At 44.0% G+C, this 22,282-nt stretch overlaps 1 long non-coding RNA gene across 1 annotated transcript; it reads right to left on the bottom strand.

Annotated features, from left to right (window-relative positions):
- Positions 1–2,300: 2,300 nt before the first annotated feature.
- LOC122471531 lies at positions 2,301–13,043 on the bottom strand. The gene is made up of 3 exons (XR_006294201.1): positions 11,964–13,043; positions 10,727–10,913; positions 2,301–3,179 (listed from the first exon to the last, which is right to left on the bottom strand). It is a non-coding gene; the product is annotated as an uncharacterized LOC122471531 (long non-coding RNA).
- Between the last annotated feature and the right edge of the window lie 9,239 nt (positions 13,044–22,282).

The raw sequence follows: 22,282 nt of genomic DNA on the forward strand, positions 1-22,282 counted from the left end.
TTCCTTCTTCAAGCAACCATTTACTGAAACCTACGATGTGCTCAGCACTGTCATGGACGGTGGCACCACAGTGATTAATGAGACCTAATCTTGTCTTCCAGAAGTCAACAATGTGGCAGGGAAACATATAAACAATTATGCCCATCAGATAAGTCTTCTAATAGAGAAAATTAAAATTAGCAAGTGGAGCAGTGGGGAGGGAATGATATAATTAAATCTGACTTATGGTTGAGGAAAACTAGAAACGATTCCAAAGGAAAGGAGATAATTGAGCCGATACTCTATGTATTTTTATTTATTTTGTATTATTAAAATTTTTTAAATGTTTATTTTTGAGAGAAGAGAGGGAGACAGAGCATGAGTGGGGGAGGAGCAGAGAGAGAAGGAGACACAGAATCCGAAACAGGCTCCAGGCCCTGAGCTGTCAGCACAGAGCCCGATGTGGGGCTCGAACACACGAACTGTGATATGACCTGAGGTGAAGTCTGACGCTCAACCGACTGAGCCACCCAGGCGCCCCGATCTGATACTTTATATATGAGTAGCAGTTTTCTTGACTGCCATGGAAAGTGGACCATTCCGGGCAGGGGGACCAGAAAAAACAAACAAACGGAAAAAAAGGAGCCGTACATTTGAAGAGTTTATTTTGCAACTGTGTCAGAATGGTCATGACATAGGATTTGCGGCAAAAGGTAGCAAGGGATAATAAGATTTAAGAGGAAAGATAGCACTCAATCTTGGAATTTCTTGCATTGAGGAGCTTACGGCCAATGACAAATCAGTTCCTGAAAAGTTTTTAAAAGGAGGGCGACATGAACAGATGATGCATGTTGAGAAATCTCATTCTATTATAGGATGGAGTTGTGTGGGGTGATGGGTACACGAAGACATAACAATTATACCCATTGATGGATACAAGAAGACATCAGACATACCAATTAGTTTGGGGGTTATTATTGTTATTATTATTTACAATAATCCAGCTACAATTTGTGCTAAAGCAGTGGCCAGGTGAACAGAATAAAGAGGGATTGACACAGAAGAGATTACAGAGAAGTTGTAACTTGGGTGTGAATTAGCTTGGGTGTGAAGGAAAGAACAAAATCGGATCTGTAGGTGTCTAGTCTGAGTGAATGGGTGACACTATTGACCGAAATGTGGAATAAAGGAGAAGGAACAAGGCAGGAGATGGGAAGACGGGTTCAGGGTTCAACTGCCCTTTCAACATCCAACCATTGAAAGAAGACCCCGAGCAAACTTGTTCTCTGTAAAGTATCTAGAAAAGTAGGTCTCCGAGTTGCCGGGATGGACATACCACAGAGCTCCTTGAGAAAGGATCTAGTTACTTTTCATGACAATTTAAAACTATGGATGGTGATTTTCACGTAATCAAGACCTCTGTATCTAGACCAGTTTAGGATCAGTCATTAGGGTTTGTCAAAACCAAGGATAATAAACTCCACGGGTTTCGGGGGCAAGGCAGATAGTGCTGGTCAGATGAGCACTGGGGTAAATCAGAAATGTAAAGTCCCGGCTGCCTGGGTGATGCAGTCGGTTGAGTGGCCAACTCTTGACTTCGGCTCAGGTCATGGTCTCGCAATTCGTGGGTTCAAACTCCACGTCAGGCTCCATGCTGACAGCGTGGAACCTGCTTGGGATTCTCTCTCTCCCTCTCTCTCTCTCTCTCTCTCTGCCCCTCCCCTGCTTATGTTCATACGTGCTCTCTCTCTCTCTCTCTCAAAAATAAACTTTTTATTTTTCTTTAAAGAAAGAAATGTTAATTCCTATCAAAAGGAGAAAGCTCTCACTCGTGCTCCAAATGGCTGTTTTTTTGCTTTACTAGAAGATCTGTGTTGTCAGATCTTGGAATGTTACAAAAGAAATGGTATTTTTATGGAAATGTATGTGTATGTAATCGCCTCCATCCTTCCACGTTGGCAAGTAACTTCTTTTTAAAGCGTACTATACTAGCTGACGAAATTCATCCATGGCCCCTGGGCTTTAAATCTTCTCTAAAGCTAAAAGTTTATATAATTGGCTTGTGCTATCACTTTGGGATAACTTTGTGAGAAAGAGGTCTCAAACTTTCTTATACAACTAGCTCCCTTCATTGGCCTTAAAGCTAATTTCTTCCAAGGCTGAGGGTCCTTCTCCATACGTTGCAGGAATTTAGAAACAAGGTCCTATTCAATGTATCCGTGTTGTTCGTCATTTTACTGACGTCAGCGGGGCCCTTTCAGGCTTCTCGTTTCTGAACAAATATTACAGGTTGGTCTATACACGTAGGACAGTAAGTCTATAGATACAGAAAGTTTTTACCTAGAACTGCGATTATATGGGGCCATCTACAATGAGTATATAATCTCCTCACATTAGAAGAAACCAGAACCAGATAGACAAAGTGCATTGCTCAACGATCGCACGATGAGTTTCTCCCGGAGCGTGACCCTCCCTCCTCTGTCTCACACATGCCTGGGCTGAAAGCTCATTGTGTCTTTGATTCATCTCTCCGTGGCTGTATCAGTTAGCTGTTGTCACATAACAAACAATTACAAAGTATCAGTGGCCGAAAGCAGTAGGCAATTACTTCTCATTCCCGTGCCTGCAGCTCAGCTAGGGTTCAGCGGCGTGCTCCTGGGCTTGGCCAGGCTTCGGGTCTGGCTCATGTCACCTGGGGTCACTCTGCTCCCGTTCTGGGGCCCAGGGCACCCGGGAGGCAGAAGAGTGGCTCCCTGAGGAGCCAGCAAAAACACACAATGCCTTTAAAGCCTGGGCTCAGAATTCATGGGGTGTCATTTCCAACTACATTCCTCCGGCCACAGCAAGCCGCTTGGCAAAGTCACAATAATAATCAGTGATGTCACACAATCTCTACGAGAGCCCTATGGAGCATAGAAAATCACCTCCATTTCCCAGGTAAAGGCATTGAATGGCAGAGAGATTGAACAAATGGATGGATGCCACACGCACTGACCAGTAACTGGCAGAATAAGCTTTCAAAACAGATCGCTTCTACACCTCGCCACCATCGAACGCTGGATCTTTTCTGTCTTCCATGCTCTGGAAGTTACTGCCTCATCTTCAGAAGCTCGTTGTAGTTCTGAGCCTTGGAAGTGTGTTGGCTGTATCAGTAATCGATCCACGTCTGTGCGTTACACAGTTATAGTCATGGCCAAACCCTGTAAGGTCAAACCCCTGCGGTTACAAGATCAAAAGGAATAGAGGAGAAAGGCCAGACAAACAAGACTGCAGGAGAAAGACGGGCTCCTTCCATGGCAGCAACCCCATTTCCCCGCGTTCCTGGACTGAAGTTACGACAGAGCGCAAATGTAACTCTCTACCAAAACAACGGTGTGCAACTATTGGGCGACGTGTTAGCTGTTTTACCTTATAGCTTAGCCTTTGAGTTAGAACCATAAATAAGAGTGAACACTTTCCCCTTGACACACAGCCCCAGAGACCATATAAATAACCAGAGCCGATTTAACTTGGGAGTTCAGATAGAGCAGACAAGGGGTCATGACATTAAGTCAAATGTCACTCTCTCTCCTTTTTGTACTAACACAGATTCCTAACCAGAAAGGGCAAGATCTGGCCATGACGCTGGCCATGAAGGGAGAGGTGATGAATTAGGGGCCGAGTCAGAGATCATTGATCCCCTTTGATGTTCTTCTGATAATGAGGGAGCCTAATCTCTCTATCAGCCTTTACTGTGCCCTAAATCTTCATGCTGTGTTTCTAATTTGGTCCGCACTGAAAACTGTTGTTCTGATGATTTTCAGGTTTACCAGACTGTCTCTTGAGACAGAGGAATTGCCTTAATCCGACAGAGACTGTTTCTGGAAATTAGAGTCCTGGACTTGAATCGTTTCCATCCTCTCTACTAAGCAGGGCCCTAGAAGATTTTTCAAGGACCTGCTGAGCGCCATGATTTTTGCTGTCCACCAGCCAAGACTGAACAATCACTGAGCTTTAACAGGGGATCTACCTTGTCCAGCAAGAGAAATTATATTTTCATGTAAACACATTTTTAGGTAAACTCTCCCAGCTGGTACTTTGATGTTAAGGGAAATTCAGGAGTGCCTTCAGACCCTCAATCAGCCACCATCAGAGGTCGGTAGAGAAAGGGTCTCAAGCTACCTAAGCCCAGACTTGCCAACATCAGCATCATTTTTTTATGATATCTACCACTGAGCCCTGCCCCCTCCATGGCTAGCCTGGAGCTCGGTAGAGAACCATGGTCTAGTCCAGGAGTCAGCCAACAATGACCTGTGGACCAAGTTTGGCTCACTGCGTGTTTTTATAAATAAAGTTTTATTGAAATACATGCATGCTCGCTTGTTTATGTGTTGTCTACAGCTGCTTCTGTACTATAACAGCAGAGTCAAGGAGTTGCAACAGAGACCATCTGGCCTGCAAAGCCTAAAATATTTACAATCTGGCCCTTTGCAGAAAAAGTTTGCCAATCCTGGGCTAGTCCTTTGGATATCTAAAAAAAGATATGTCCAGGTCCTTGAACTGAGAATTATCTCCAGCACAGCTCACTGTCTCTCAATTTTTAGGAAAATTCTCTATCTTATAACTGGAGTAGAAATATTGTGAATTAATGTGTTCAAAGCTGAGATATTATATCGGTTTTAAGATATATCCACCAATTATATCTTTATATTTTATGTATGTTTATGTATGTTTATATTCTTTGACAATCCTTCCATCAAGAGGGGGAGCCTCTGTCTCCTCCTCGTGGATCTGGGCAGGCTTGTAACTCATGTGTATCCAATAGAATATGATAGAAGTAATGTGCTATGACTTCTGAAGCCACAAATGAGAAAATGATGGTGTAGTTTTCTTTTTGTTTGCCGGGACGCTTATACTGGAGTCTTGAGCGACCTTTTAAGAAGTCTGACCACCTCGAGGCCACCATACTGTGAGGAAGTTCAAGCCACTTGGGGAGGTGAAAAAAAAATGAACCCTTGTGCACTGTGGGTGGGAACATAAATTGGTGCAGCCACAGTGGGAAACAGCGTGGAGGTGCCTCAAAAAATTAAAAATAGAACCACCCTTTGATCCGGGATTTCCACTTCTGGGTATGTATCTGAAGGAAATGAAATCACCATCTCAAAAAGATATTTGCAACCCATGTTCGTTACAGCATTACCTGCAATTAGCCAAGATATGAAGACAATCCAAGTGTCCATCAATAGATGAATGGGTTACGAAAACTTGGTATACACACACACACACACACACACACACACACACACACACTGAATTATTATTCAGTCATAACAAAGAAGGAAACCCTGCCATTTGCAACTACATGGATGAACCTTGAGGGTATTAGGCTAAGTGAAATAATTCAGGCAGAGAAAGACAAATACTGCACGATCGCTTGTATGTGGATTCTAAAAAAACAAACTCAAAAAATCAGAGAGCAGATTGGTGGTTGTCGGGGGCAGGATGCAGGAGTGGGAAATGGGTGAAGGCATTCAAAGAGTATAAGCTTCCAGTTTTCAGATGGATACGTTCCGGGAATCTAGTGGCCAGCATGGTGATTACAGGTAACAATACTGTATTGCATATTTGAAAGTTACTAAGAGAGAACATCTTAAATGTTCTTACCACACACACAATTTGTAACTATGTGAGGAAACGAATGTGTTAACTAGCTTTATCACAGTAATCATTTTGCAACCTATACATATATCAAACCATTACATTGTTCACCTTAAACTTATACCATGTTATATGTGAATTATAGCTCAGTAAAGCTGGGGGGGGGGGGAAGAAAGGAAAGAATGACTCAGAGTGTAGACTCAGAAGCCCCGAGGGTAAAGACAAGAGCCATGGCAGTAACTCTCAAGGTCTAATACTGAGCGCTAATCAAGGAACAGACATTTGCCTGGCTAGATGTCAGAATAGCTATGGAAGAGTGGTTGCCATATATCTCTTTCCCCCGCACATCTTTTTGAACTGCAGTGGCTATTGTAGTGATTTATCCTTAAATCATCATTGTGTGGTAGTTGTATGGAGAAGCAGATGATTTGTCTAAGTCTTTTTTTTTTAAGAGAGAGAGAATAAGTGGGGGAGAGGGACAGAGAGAGAGAGAGAATCTTAAACTCAGCACAGATCCTGACACAGGGCTCGATCCTACGACCCTGGGATCATGACCTGAGCTGAAACTAAGAGTTGGACACTCGACCGACTGAGCCACCCAGGCGTCCCTCTAAGTCTAGATTGAAAGAAGCATACGCAAGGAGCACCCTCCAGAGAGCCTCGCCCACACCTGGACATGAGTTAGACAATGAAATCCTGAAATCCGATGCCAACTCTTATCTGACAGATAGAATCAGCTTCCACTCATGTGGGGGAGCCAACTTTGGGAAAAAACACAAAGCGTTATGAAAAAGAACAAGAATAGTTGAAAAGGGGTCAAGAAAAATTATGGGAAAGTAGTCATGGAAATCAGATCCCAATGAAGATGAGGGAGGGACGCTAGACCCCTCTATGATTCAGCAAACGTAAAGGCACTTTTTCTTGTCCACTGCGACACCACTTAATGTTGAAAACAGTAGCTGACAATTTTCCTTGCTGCCTGAGGACCAACCAAGGGCTCGCCCCACCACCTCACCTCACTTGTATCACATACTGAGATTGATAAACGAATGAGTGACCCAGATGCCACATTTGTATGCACTTTTTTTAAATGACTGGAACACAGAAATTCTTAGTGTCTCTACATCAGGAGCTAGAGAACAATATTTGGCCCTCCAGCTGAACAGCCTTGCCACAGTCTACCCGGCTCAGCCTCACTCTGATCTCAGACTCAGTAGCACAATAACAGAAGCCATGGAAGAAAGAAACTGCCAGCTTGCCAAGTCTAACCCAAACCTGGGTCTGGCTGAAAAGGCTCACACAGATTCCTTTTATAACAAGAATACTCTTATGCCCAGGTAGCATCTCCTGTGGTTGACTACCTGTGGCGGGTAGATAAGTTTGTTAGTTTTACTTCCGCAAACCCACAAGAGAAAAGACCAAGCCCCTTGCGACCTCGGAGGAGAGAAGAAAGGGCAGAGACTAAGATCCAGACCCAATCAGCAGTCAGGTCACAGCGAGAATTAGTTCCTGTTGTGTTTAGACCATGCTAGTTTCAGTCATCATTTCAAGATTGGAGGTGGTTCAAAGCTGAGAATTAAAGCATCTTCAGTTCCGAGCCTGAGTTGGGTTCCATCTTGCCAACTCCTCTCCCCGCATCATGTAAAGCTGCTGGGACAAAATGGGACCATCTGAGCGGGAATCGGATAATAATAGCAAAGAGGAAGTAGGTTGGGGAGGGACGGTTGAGGCCACTCCAAGTAACCGGAGAACCCATTAGTTCCAGCAGAATCCTTGCCAATCCCATTGGCCGCCATGAGCCTGTTTCCCCAGGAGAGCCCCAGGGATGAGGGTCTGGCTTGCTGCTGTGAGCACAGGCAGAGCCCTGAAAACCCAGGGGGACTGGGGACTGGAAAATCCAATTGGTAATGATGATCCCTATGAACTATGTGTGTCTGCTAAGGAGTGACAGTTCTCTGAAACCTTAACACCTTGTCACTTGCACACCTGAGACACGGGTATATACTGTGAGCCCCACATGCAGCGTTACTGAATATCAAATTCTACATTTCGGGCACCAGCCTCTCAGGGGAACCCAACCAACACAGAAAACATCAATGCAGACACATGCACGGTTTGATTCAGTGGAAAAGCTTTCTGAGGGGACCTCGGAGCTAAGCAGCCGAGCAGGACGGGCAGGGCGGGCCACACAGAAACAGAGGCAGGGCACAGAGATTTTAGCTAAGATGTTAAATGACCCAGGGAATTGATGGACGAGAAGAAAATGGAGATGAGGGAAGGAGAAGCTCAAGAAGGAAGAGAACAGGGGCACCTGGGTGGCTCAGTCCATCTCTTGCTTTCGGCTCAGGTCCTGATCTCACAGCTCGTGAATCTGAACCCCGCATTGGGCTCTGTGCTGACAGTGCAGGACTTGCTTGGGATTCTCTCTCTCTCTCTCTCTCTCTCCCTCGATCTCTGCCCCTCCCCTGCTCATGTTCTCTCTCTCTCTCAAAGTAAAAATAAAGATTAAAAAAAAAAAAAGGAAGAGAACAACTAAGGGAAACAATGGCAGTTTGTAATACAGAAATGATGGAAATAAGAAAACCTCTATTTTCCGGGGTCCCTGGGTGGCTCAGTCGGTTAAACATCTGACTCTTGATTTTGGCTCAGGTCATGATCTCACGGTTTGTGGGTTCAAGCCCTGTGTCGGGCTTTGCGCTGACACTGTGGAGCCTGCTCGGGATTCTCTCTCTGTCCCTCTCTGCCCCTCCCCTGCGTGATCTCTCTCTCTCTCTCTCTCTCTCTGTCTCAAAAAATAAATAAACAGGGGCGCCTGGGACTCTTGGTTTCGGCTCAGGTCATGATCTCGTGGTCCATGAGTTCGAGCCCCACGTCGGGCTCTGTGCTGACAGCTCAGAGCCTGCAGCCTGTTTCCGATTCTGTGTCTCCCTCTCTCTGACCCTCCCCCGTTCATGCTCTGTCTCTCTCTGTCTCAAAAATAAATAAACGTTAAATAAATAAATAAATAAATAAATAAACATCAAAACATTAAAAAAAAAAAGAAAATCTCTATTTTCCAAAACTACCATCTTTTTATCATGCAGTGTCATGATTATTTGTTTACATCCCTCATCTTGCCTCCAGTTCAAGACAGAAAAACTATCTAGATTGCTAGCACAGCTCTCACAGCGTTAGCAAGGTTCTTGGAGTAGACATTTAATAAGCTGAATATAGAGAAGGGACAGGGGGCAGAGGGAAACCAGCCTGAAGAGCTTAAGGCTGAATGCCCCGAGTTCTTCCTCAGGGGCACCTGGGTGGCTCAGTGGGTTGAACGTCCAACTTCAGCTCACGTCATGATCTCGCGGTTGACCAGTTCAAGCCCCGCGTGGGGCTCTGTGCTGTCAGCTCAGCGCCCGGAGCCTGCTTCGGATTCTGCGTCTCCCTCTCTCTCTGCCCCTCCCCCACTCGTGCTCTGTCTCTCTCTGTGTGTCAAAAATAAATAAGCATTAAATTAAAAAAAAATGGGGCGCCTGGGTGGCGCAGTCGGTTAAGCGTCCGACTTCAGCCAGGTCACGATCTCGCGGTCCGTGAGTTCGAGCCCCGCATCGGGCTCTGGGCTGATGGCTCAGAGCCTGGAGCCTGTTTCCGATTCTGTGTCTCCCTCTCTCTGTGCCCCTCCCCCGTTCATGCTCTGTCTCTCTCTGTCCCCAAAATAAATAAATGTTGAAAAAAAAATTTTTTTTTTAAATTAAAAAAAAGTTCTTCTTCAGTATTTAAACAATCTCTGTTTCTGTTTCCATCTCTCTCTCTCTCTCTCACCCACGTGAAGAGCCTTGGAAGCATCCGTCATTTCTCCCTCTTCCTCGACCCAAGTCTCCATCACTTTTCTACCCCCTCTGCTTCCCAATGTTACCTGTGTCCATTACTCCCTTCCCACCCTTGGCATCTCTGGCCTGATTATACTAAGGCTTCTTGGGCTGCCAGTGTGATCATAGCCCAAGAAGAAAATAAATTACTTCATTTATTTTTAACTGATAGTTTGATGAATCATTAAAATAATCATTATTTTCAATACTGTAAAAAAAATGGGGGGGGGCCCCTGGGAGGCTCAGTGGGTTAAGCGTCCGACTCTTGGTTTCGGCTCGGGTCATGATCTCGTGGTTCGTGAGTTCCGGACCAGCACTGGGCTCCACGCTGATAGCGTGGAGCCTGCTTCGGATTCTCTCTCTGTCTCTGTCTCTGTCTCTGCCCCTCCCCCGCTCACCCTGTTTCTCTGAAAATAAATAAACTTTAAAAAAATTTAAAAAAAAAATTTTTTTTTTTTTTTGCTTAGAAATGCCTCTAGTTTACAAAGCCAGAGATCGCTGTGTCAAGTTCTGTTTTTTTTTTTTTTTAAACCACTTATAAAAAAGATGTTGACAATTCTTAGAGGAAGAAAAAGCTGTGTTACTCATTAAGTCAGAGTTACACACGGATTATATTTATAATATATATTTGTGTATCTACCATTTAGAGAGAAAAGGTGGGGAACAGCAAAGCGAGGGCTGCAGCAGTCAGATCTCTGATACTTGATTGTTTCTCACAAAGAGTGTTTGTTGGCAGAAGGGACTAACCAGAACCATCCTTGCTTGAATTGTGATGGCTCCCTATCATCTACAGGGCAAAGTCCAAGGCCAGGTGTGTCCTTGTTAGTACTATCAGGGCTCAGCCCATATCCCTTGAATCCCTTCTAAGATTTCTGGGTACCTCTCCCCCTGCGTCCCCCAGCTTCTGTAACCTTTGCATCAAAGGACGCATACCTTAGACTCTCTCTAGAATCCGCACGAGTGGAGCCTCCGCCCCCAAGTGCAGAGAAGCAAAAGTCAAGGCAGCCTACTACTCACGGAACTAAGAGCAGGAAAACCCAGCTCCCTTGCTTCAAGTAGGGACCAACTGTGAGGTGTAACTGACACTCCAGAGTTCCCCTGCAGATCAAGTCGAGGCCAGGACTTTGCCTAAAATCACATCCTTGCTGGGTACCTCATTTATCCACTGATGCATTGCAAACTCCTTCCAAAATTAATGGCTTAAAACAACAAGCATTTATCATCTCGTTCAGTATCTGAGGGTCAGGAATCCGGGAGCGGCTCACCTGGCTGCAGGCGGGTTGTCAGCAGGGGCTGCAGTCGTCTGATGGGGACGGAGGGTCTGCTTCCAAGATCACTCACATGGCTGTTGGCAGGAGGCTTCAGTTTCTTGCCAGATGGGCCTCTCTATAGGGCTGCTCACACGACGTAGCAGCTGTCTTTTCCCAAAGCAAATGATCCAAGAGGAGAGAGCTAGTAAGTGAGCAAGAGAGCACAGAAACAGAACCTAATCTCAGAAGGGACAGATCGTCACTTGGGCTATTTGCTGTCAGTCACACAGAGCAGCCGGCACAACGTGGGACAGGACAGCAAGAAAGGGTACCAGGCAGTGAGGATGATCGGGGGCCCTCCTGGACACTAACAACCACAGTGGGCCTCCTGCCTTCTCCACCCTGCTCCTCCCATTCTCTAATCAGATTTTTCTAGAAGCACTTCTCCCTCCCCACCCAGTTCTATTGAGATATAATTGACATACAGCCCTGCTCAAGCTTTTGAACAGTGTGACTTGACTTACATATATGGTGAAATGATGACCACAATTGGTTAACATCCACCATCTGATATAGATACAGAAAGAAAGAAAGAAAGAAAGAAAGAAAGAAAGAAAGAGGAAGGAAAGAAGGAAGAAATGAAGGAGGAAGGAAGGAAGGAGGAAGGAATGAAAGAAAGAAAGAAATAAGGAAGGAAGGAAGGAAGGAAGGAGGAAGGAAGGAGGAAGAAAGAAAGAAAGAAAGAAAGAAAGAAAGAAAGAAAGAAAGAAGGAAGAAGGAAGGAAGGAGGGAAGGAAGGAAGGAAGGAAGGAAGGAAGGAAGGAAGGAAGGAAGAGAGAAAAAATTGTTTTTCTTGTGATGAGAATTCTTAGGATTTACGCTCTTGCCAACTTTCACGTACCTACCGCAGTGTTAGCTATAGTCATCGCGTTGTACATCACATGCCCAGGACTTCTTTATCTTCTAACTGGAAATTTGGACCTTTGACCACCTGTCTCCAATTTCCTCATCCGCACCCTCCATCCCCCTGCTTCTGATAACCACAAATCTGATCTCTTTCTATGAGCGTGGCTTTTGTTTTTTCGGTTTTGCTCTTAGATTTCACATGTAAGTGAAGTCACACAGTATTTGTTTTTCTCTGTTTGACTTATTTCAGTTGGCAGAATGCCCTCAAGGTCCATTTATATTGTCACAAATGCAGGATTCCCTCCCCCCCTTTCTGGCTGAATAATGTTCCCTTGTATATACATACCACATCTTCTTCATTCATTCCTCTGTCGATGGACACTCACGTTGCTACTCTGTCTCGGCTACTGAAAGTCACGCTGCAATGAACACGGGGTGCAAATATCTCTTCGAGATCCCGTTTTCAACTCCTTTGGCTATAGACCCAAAAATGGCATTGCTGGTTCACGCGGTAGGTGCATTTGTAACCTTCGGAGGACCCTCCATCCTGTTTCCCATTGTGGCTGGACCAGCTTTCATTCCCACCCGTGGTGCACGGTGTTGCCTCTTCTCCACATCCTCACCAGCATCGGTTATCTCTTGACTTTGTGACGATGGCCATTGCAGCAGGCATGCGATAGCTCACTGTGCTTCTGATCTGCCTTTCTCTAATATGGGTGATGTTGAGCATCTTTTCAAGCACACGTTGGCCATTCATATACCTTCCTTCGACGGACGTCTATTCAGCTCTTTGGCTTATTTTAAAAGTAGACGCTTTGTGTTTGTTTTGCTGTTGAGTTATAGGAGTCTTTTAAAAAGTATCCTTTGGATATGAACCTCTTTTATCAGATATATGGTTTGCAAATGCTGTTTTCCATTGGGAAGTCTTCTCCTCCCTCTCCCTCCTCCTCCTCGCCTCCTGTCCCTCCTCTTCCTCCTCCTCCTCCTTCACGTGCTTCCTTTTCCATTGCTGCTTCTATAAGGAGCACTTCTTAAGGAATCACTGGCATCTGAATCCCTGTCTCCGGGATTGCTTCTGTGGAACCCAACTCAAGCCCGCAAAGTCCTCCACGATGTGACCTCCGCCTACTTCTCTAATGTCGTTGCTTGCCAACACGTGCTCTTCCCTTGATGCAGCAACTAGCTTGGGAAGGATGCTGGAAATCCCCTGTACCTTGTATGTGATCTTTCTCTGCCCTCACCTCACTCGGAGTCTTAGTCCTCTCTTTATCTCTACCACTTGCCACCACTAGATATTTGTCAAGTGAATGAGTGAGTGCATACACCCTAAAGCACTCTCTGTCCTTAATTGGCTACCGCATAGAGGAAACGACACGAGGCTTTGTTCTGTCACCTTGGGCAGGCGTGAGGACTTCACCACGGCCTCCAAACTCGGCGAAAGGGAAACAGAGAAATGCATTCAGTCATTTATTCATTCATCAAGTATTTACTGAAAGCTTACCATGTCCTGGACGCTTCCTGAATCACTGGACACAGGGCAGTGGAAAAAGACACTCAAAGTCTACCTGCAGGGCTTATATTCTAGTGGAAGAAATCGTAACAGCCAAAAAGTATGGACTGTCGCCAGGTCCCGGGCACTGTCCTAGATGGATATAGGTCGGCACACGGATACGGATACAGATATAAATAGATAGATCGCTTCATTTAATTCCTACACAACGCTTATGAGGTAGGTCTTATCATTTTCATTTTGTAAGTAAAGAGAATAATACACAGACCATAAATAGCGGAACTGGAATTTGAACCCAGGTAGTAATGCTAAAGAAAAAATTATTCGTGGCTCTTGTTAAAAATGATAAGACTCTTTTCAGGGGGACCACTGCGATGGGGGTTTTGTGGTAGAGAAGAGAGATCGGCTCAACCTCACAAACAACAAGAACAAGTAGAGATTTGCAGTCAAGGATCGGGCTGGGGGTCCGCGGATGGGAAATTATTAAAAGGGGGCATCAAGGTAGGGGGGCTATCTCCTAAACCAACTGCACAGGAGTTTTACTCAAGGCAGGCCAGGGTGATAAGGTATCAAGGGTGGGGGAAGAAGGAATTGGGTCCGATGTCATGGCTTGTCAGATACCAAGGCTGGAGGGGGAGGAATCTAATCAGATATCAAAGGTGGGGGATTTTCACTAAACTGCCCCAGCAGGATTCTTGCTAAAACTGGACTGAATGGGCCAAGGACGGAGCCCAAGGGCGAGACCTCATCAGAACGAGGACTCACAGGAGCCTGGCTGGAGTTAGGGCCAGGACAGTCTTTCGGTGGCATGTTCCAGAACCCATGCTCTTGCCTACTCTAGTCAGCCAGCGGGAACTGCCTTGGCACGGTCGTGCCAACTACAGAGCTCTTTGCTTATCTGGATTTTCTTATCCCTGCAATATGTGCTACTTTAACTTTCTAAAAAGGGAAAAGAGTGAAATTGTGCTGATATCTTGCTTACCTAGAATAAAACTGCCACTTTGAGCCGGAATGGGCGTGAGAGGTAACGCAGTGGAGAGCAGACAGTGGGAGTTGGGTCGGAGCTAGAAACCGTGGTCCTGTCCGCGTCGTCACCTGCATGGCAAGGGAGCTGGGCGCTATGGTTCCAAGATTCTTTCCTCCATTCCCTCCGCGCAACCTTGACGATCTAGCCGTAAGGTTTCACCACCTTTATGGCACGTCACCTCGCATCGTATTTATCAGCCTGCGTACCTCATTTCCCCTGTGAGACTGTAAGCTCTCGGTACAGTGAGTGCTCCCGTACACAACATTATACATCCTCAACACCGTGCCCCCTTGGGCGTGTCTTCCGGTGTCGAGAATGGGCCTCCGTAGCCAAGGAGCTCCCTCAAAATGCTCCTTCAAGGTCACAGAGGACACGAATAAAAGAGTCCAGATCGCCATGCGGGCAATCCTGTCCCATTCCGAAGCTGGTGCTCTCAGCTTGCACCCAGCGACTCAGAGAAGAGCAGTTGCCTGCATAGAATTGCTGCTGGGTCAAGCATATCATTCTCCGAAGTCTCCCTCAAAGATTTCTCTCTCAGCCACACACAGACTCTCGCTCACAGGTTCAACGTGTACATTTCGAAATGCCCCAGATGGCACAGCTCACCTTGAAATCTGTCCTTTTTGTGAGCAAGGTAGGTCCTGGCTTGAATTCTCAGCTCGAAAACACCATGGGGATGTACTGCAAAGGAGATTATTTAGAAAGATAGATTTTTATCAATATTGACATCCTTACTTCTTTTTAAAAAAATGTTTTTAAACTTTATTTATTTTTGAGAGAGAGAGAGAGAGAGAGAGAGAAAGCGAGAGAGAAAGAGAGACAGAAAGAAAGACAGCATGTGTGGGGGAAGGGCAGAGAGAGAGAAACACACACACACACACACACACACACACACACACGCACATTCTGAAGCAGGCTCCAGCTCTGAGCTGTCAGCACAGAGCCCAACACGGGGCTCAAACTCATGACCTGAGCCAAAGTCAGGCGCTCAACCGACCCAGGCGTTCTGACATTTTTATTTCTTTAGATGCATGGGAATTCATTGTATTATTCCTTGCCTGCCTTTACTTCTTAATTGCTAAATAATATATATATTTTTAAGAACAGAGAGGCATTTTCCCCCAAGGATACCGGCTGCATTGAAGACTGACATAGTTTCAACTTCCCCGTGATACCCGGGCTCCCATAAGGCTGTAAGGGTTCAGGTCCCAGCAGGAAATACATAATGTGCTTGAAGGGGTAACTGAAGGAGAGTTTCCAGATGGGATCACTTAGAAAACAGTGGGCAGAAATAAGAGAAATCAATAGACAGGGTGCAGCACCTCAAGACCATTAGGAAGAATTAGGAAAAAGCCATTAGCAAGGGAAGCCAGCTATTTGAAGAAGCAAAGGAAGCAAGTGTTTGAGGAGATTTGGAGGGTTGTGGACAGGGCGTCCACAAAGAAGCCCAACCAGCAGCCTGAACAGCGTGGGAGGGATGGATGTCTATCTCATCCACCTTCCCATTTGCTGGTGCTCCCCACTGGTCTCGCACAACCAGAAACCAGGTGAGGGAGGGGGGCTCGATGATGCAGCCCCCAGAGCACAGAACCGGGTGGAGAAGAGTGGGTGGAAAATCTGGAGCTGCAAAGTGAATATCCGGGTCAGGAGCCAGCCCCGTCCGCCTGGAGCCCCACTCGTGAGAGGCCAGATGTCAGAAAACGGGTAGCAGAGGCTCACATGTAGGTTATGGTGTATCTACTCTTCTAGGAGTGAGCATGCATCCATTTGGCCAACAGGAAATTTCCTCGGTAACAAATGGTTGGATAGATATATTAGCTCTGCTTTCCTTTTTTTTAAGTTTATTTGTTTTGAGAGAGAGAGAGAGAGAGAGAGAGACAGAGCACGAGCAGGGAGGTGGCAGAGAGATGGAGAGAGAATCTCGAGCAGACTCTGAGCCATCAGCACAGAGCCCAACTTGGGGCTCGAACTTACAGACCATGAGATCATGACCTGAGCCGAAGTCAGACGCTCAACCGACTGAGCCACCCAGGCGCCCCAGCTCTGCTTTCCTTAAAGGGAGAAAGTCAATCAACCCATAGAAGAGAAAGAAGAGAATCAAATACCATACCGAGGAAGCGTAGCTTAACCATAAGAGCCATGCATGTAACATTCAAAAATTCAAACATGTTAAATAATGCAGCAAGTCTGTCCACCACACGCTCCATAGGCTTATGTCCGAAGGTGAGCGTGAGACAGTTGACATCAGTCCACCGATTTCCCCCATCAATCTCATAGTGCAAGTGTTTGTCACGCTAAGTGTGATTCTAGTGTGTCGGTGCAGATGCTTGTGTACCCCTTATGGCATATTTTAGATTACTATATATGTCAATGTTTATGTACGTGTGCAGGTTTGTATGTGCAAAGTCATGCATACTATTCTTTAGAAGCAACTTAAGAAATGTCCAAGGGTTTTAATGCTTTAGAGCTGTGATCAACACTTTTTAAAACTAGAAAACCCCTGAAAAATATTTTTGAGAATGAACTATTTTTATGTATTGTTTTCTCTTCACTGGCTTTTAAGTCTCACTCCTGCATAAGCTATAACTCTGCTGTAAATCCCTTACCCACCAGGCAGACATTAGAAAAGGAGCCTGGGGAGAGCCCATTGTGGAAATAGGTCGAGAGGAAAAGAATATTTCTTAGCAGAAAAATAAATTAAAGTCCTTGGAAAAATCTAGTAACTTACTAACTTTTGTTTCTGTAGATGAACATTTTTAAATGCTTAATAATTCCCTTTAGGAGGTCAGCAATAAGTAGTCCTTAATCATACAAAGAAATAAAAAATATATGCAATTATACTCCATTTCACCATAAGAACCAAGGATAGGGCCTCAACGTTGGATGGGTTCAAGCCCGTCTATAACACCTGGAGTTAACTGGTGAACTCTGATCTCAAAGTCAGCAGGGATTAGGTTGTGTGTAGTAACAACTATCCCCCAACTTTCATGGGCTTAAACAAATCAGAGCTTATTTTCTCTTTTTGGTCACCTTTATTGAGGGATAATTGACAAATAAAAACTGTATATATTTAAAGTACACAATGTGATGATTCAGTATACATTAAATATACTAACACCTTCATCACTTCACATACTTTTTTTATGAGAACACTTAAGATCTACTCTCTTAGCAAATTTCAAGTATATAATATGGTATTAATTAATTAATTAATTAATTATAGACAGAGAGAGAGAGAGAGAGAGAGTGTGCAAGTGGGGGAGAGGGGCAGAGGGAGAGAGAGAGAGAGAGAGAGAGAGAGAGAGAGAGAGGAACTTAAGCAGCCTCCAAGCTCAGTGCAGAGCCTGACTCAGAGCTCAATTCCATGACCCTGGGATCATGACCTGAGCCAAAATCAAGAGTTGGATGCTCAACTGACTGAGCCACCCAGGCGCCCAGTGTTATTAACTGCACATTAGGTCCCCAGAACTTATTCATCTTATAACTAAAAGTTTGTACCCTTTGACCAACATCTCCCCATTTCACACACACACACACACACACACACACACACACACACACACACACCTGCCCCCAGCCCCTGGTATACCCCATTCTGTTTTCGGGTTCTCTTGAGTTCTACTTTTTTAGATATCACATATAACTGAGATCACATATGGTCACATATGGTATTTGTCTTTCTGTGTCTGGCTTATTCCACTGAACATAATGTCTTCTAGGTTCACCCGTGTTGTCACAAATGTCAGTTTTTCCTTCCCTTTTGTGATTTAATAATATTCTACTATATATACGTACAACATATTTTCTGTATCTGCCCATCCATTTGATGGACACTTGGGACTTACTTCCCACTCACTGAGCTGCGGCTCTGCTCTCTGTCATATTTGTCCTCTCTCTAGACCTCAGCCCGACGGGAGCCCCAGAATATCAAACATCACGGGTCATGGTGCTAGAAAGGAGGGTCTCACAGCAGTAATCAAATGCCTACTCTACACTCTACAACTCATACCTCTCTGACCAGAACTGGGTCACGTGGGTCCACCCAACAGGGCCAAGAATGGCAATCATCTTGCATCCAGAAGATGAAGGGCCAGGTATATTTAGTATTTAGCTTTAGTGGCTATCTCACCAATATAATGCCCTTTCCCTTATCCTGAGAGCAGAGATTCGGACCTCGGAAACTGAACGGAGGAGAAAACTGGGGTCTTCGGACCTTTGGTCGGCAAAACCAGAGGGAAGATTTAAGCCCGTGTCATAAGGACACTATCTTTCAGAAGCCTGGAAGTGTGGCCACTGATGGCACTTGCCAGTGGTTGAGTATACTAGTGGCACAGTCTTTGATTATGATACCCTGTGGGAAAATATTTGGAGAATGCACTGCTAATGTATGGAAACGCATCTACAAACTTCATACAAGTCCTACTGTGCAAATATATGTTATGTACATGACTACACATTATGTACATGACTACTACCGCTCTAATAATGTTCCCCAACCAATACATCATCTCGCACCCTCCTTGGGGTATGGGCATCCCACCTTGGAGACCCTCCCCCTGGAGGATCAAGAGGTTTGAGTCACATTCTTACAAGAGACCAACAGGAAAGGGATCTGTTTATGTAAAATTATCTGTAATCCCAGATGTGACCCCAAGTAATAACTTAATATCTTGGTACATTTCCTTTTTTTCTGCACGGCTATCCATACACGGAAATGTTTTTAAAAAGATACCATACTGAACAAACTGCTTTGTAACCTCCTTTTCACAGCGAACACATTGTGAACAATATATTGCATATTCCCCGACATCATTTCTATAACTTTTATCATTTTCCTTACTTCAACGGTAATATAGGTTCCTTGTGAAATCCTATTAAATGTGTATAAGCAAAAAGCAAAAAAGGAAAGATTATTCATTTTCCATTACGCAGACATGACCACTTTTAAAACTTTGCTGGGGCATCTGGGGGGTTCAGTCGGTTGGGCGTCCGACTTCGACCCAGGTCATGATCTCACGGTTGGTGGGTTCGGGCCCCGCGTCAGGCTCTGTGCCGACAGCTTGGAGCCTGGAGCCTGCTTCGGATTCTGTGTCCCCCTCTCTCTGCATCTCCCCCACTCATGCTCTGTTTCTGTCTCAAAAATAGATAAACATAAAAGAAAATTAAAAAAAAAAAAGCTTTGCTGTTAATTTTTTTTTGGCCAGTTTCTTTCCAATGTGCTCGTGGTCCCCCATTAATGGGATCACGTTATGTCTACTCTTCTGTAAACTGCTGTATCATTTCATGTGATATGAAATTTGATATATCGTCCATCATTTCATATGAAATGAATTTATATGACACATATTTTCGTATGTATTGTGTATCTTTCTAGATAATGGAATACTCTCCTACAACCCCATTTGAAGGACTCTCTGTGGCAATGTTTCCAAAACTGATGTTCTCTGAACATTGTTCTAGAAGATTTCCATAGCTACCTTGAGAGAAAAAGAAATTCTGCGGTAAAATAAGTTCGGAAAATAGTGCCTGTTTGAATTGTCATAATGCACATTAGTTATTGAAGTCTCTGAAAATCCTACAACTGAAGAAAAATATTTGACTTTGTTTAACATGGTATTTCTCAAATTTATTCGAGCACGACTCACTTTTTGGAAACACTTCAAATACCATGCTCAGAGCAGTACTAATTACTCCGTAATTATATTCCAGTTCTGTCTTCTTGAACATATAAGTTGTCACAAATTTTAACTGCAAATAGCTACATTGTAATGAATATTCTTGTTTCTACTATGCCCTTCGTATATTTTAATATAAATTGAATAAGGCAGAATTATCAGCTTGAAGAGTATATACGTTCTGAAAGTTTCTCTCCTGACAAGTCAGTTCCCAGAAATGTTGAACTTATTGTTTATATTCCTATAGTGGGGACATGAGAATACCCGTTTCCATACAACAACGTCTGCTGTGGATTTTATCACTAAAACAGTAAGTAAATACTTAAGTAAATAACTGGTCTTTTTGTCTCAAAAGCAATTAATACTTATCATAGAAAAAGTTTTAATTAATACGAGAGAGAGAGAGAGAAATCACCTACAATCTCTTAACTTAAAAATAACCACCATCAACATGGGAGACGATATATAAGTATGGATGTTGTTGTTTTTAAATAAACCTGTAATTATGCAAGTTCTATATCATGCTATTTTATAATTAATGTTATGTCTTTGAAGTGTTATCACACTGCTTAAATAATTTGCATTTAATACGAGCAAAGCTGGGCAGTTTTTCAGACATTTATCATCTCTTAGTTTCTTTTAGATAATTGTTTATTCACATCTGAGGGTCACATTTCTGGTGAAATCTTTGTATTTTCCTTATTATTTGGGGGTTCCATTTATATACATAAAGGAACTTAACTATTTTCATGTATGTTGCAAATATTTTCCCCACATTTCGGTTCTGTTTTCAATTTTACATGTGCAGTGCTTTATATGTAGAAATTTCTGATGGTTACGTAGAGATTGTTTTCTTTGGCGATTGATCACGTAAAAATTAGAAATCCTGTCTACCTCAAGATTATATTATTTTCTTCCGGTACTGAAGGTTTTACATCTGTGATCCAATGGGAGAAACAAAAAGTAGGTGCCATAGCCAGGAAAGTGGGCATTATGTACCTTCTTTTTCTGTGTTCCAGCCTGGTCCACATGGTTCAAGTAATGCTGTGCACGAACATCTCTCAAATCCTGCCCCAGTTCCTTTCCACCTTTTGGGGTCACCAGAATATTAAAGATTTACCATATCTTCCTCGTTATCATGTCTGCAAATCCAAATATCATGCCGGTCATGCCGTATTCCTCTGCCAGCACATTCCATTCAGTCAAGTCTATTGATTCAAACTATTTTTTTTTTCTAAAAACAAGATATTCTCAGGGCGCCTGGGTGGCTCAGTCGGTTAAGCGTCCGACTTCAGCTCAGGTCATGATCTTGCGGTCCGCAAGTTCGAGCCCCGCGTCGGGCTCTGGGCTGATGGCTCAGAGCCTGGAGCCTGCTTCCGATTCTGTGTCTCCCTCTCTCTCTGCCCCTCCCCCATTCATGCTCTGTCTCTGTCTCAAAAATAAATAAAAACATTAAAAAAAATTAAAAATAAATAAATAAAAAACAAGATATTCTCAAGTGCATACACCCATTACAAAATCTCTAACCAAATATCTTTCTATATTCCTGTTATTCAATCTACTACATTTCCTTACTCTGCCAAAATAGATTTGTGCTGATCAACACATACCCATCAAAGGGTATCTCATGTAATAATGATGGTATTTGGGTGAAAATATTAGGAGAGTTAGCAGGGAGCGGGCATAGTGAGATCAGCTTTAAGCTTTAATGAATCTGACGACATAAAAGAGACAAACTTTGCTAGTAAAAAGATACAATTAAAACACATATTTAATATCACTAATAATCAAAGAAGTTTGCACCAAAATAATAATGAGTAGCATTTTTCACCTGTAAAATTAGTAAAGATTATGGAAAGATAACACCCAGAGTCTGCAAGGGTATGATCAACTATGTGTGGCCACAATGGATGGGAATATAAAGACTTAAAATCACATTTCTGGAGCCCGAGTTGGCAATTCTTATCAAGAGTTTTTAAAGATCATTTGACTTGGTACTTCTACCTCTTTTTTCTAATGTTTATTTATTTTTGACAGAGAGAGAGAGAGAGCACGCGCGCGCGCAAACAGGGAAGGGGCAGAAAGAGAGGGAGACACAGAATTTGCAGCAGGTTCTGTCAGCACAGAGCCCAATATGGGGCTCGAACTCGAGAGCCATGAGATCATGACCTGAGCAGAAGTCGGATGTTTAACCGACTGAGTCACCCAGGTGCCCCTTGGTACTTCTATTTCTAGAAAAGCAACCTAAAGAAATCATCAGAAGTTTATTCAGACTCTGCTACAGTTGTAGTGACCCCTAGGTACTCGGCACTTTAAATACGTTGATTTCGCTCTTAAATGAAAGATCCTCCCCAACCATCCTGGTCCCCCCCATCAGTAAGTGGCAGAGCGGAGAATGAATCCCCAAATCTGCGAGAACCCCAAATCCATTCTCCAACCATGAGTAACTTTCT

The sequence above is a fragment of the Prionailurus bengalensis genome, chromosome E3 (assembly GCF_016509475.1).
Source record: "Prionailurus bengalensis isolate Pbe53 chromosome E3, Fcat_Pben_1.1_paternal_pri, whole genome shotgun sequence".
Classification (NCBI taxonomy): Eukaryota; Metazoa; Chordata; class Mammalia; order Carnivora; family Felidae; genus Prionailurus; species Prionailurus bengalensis.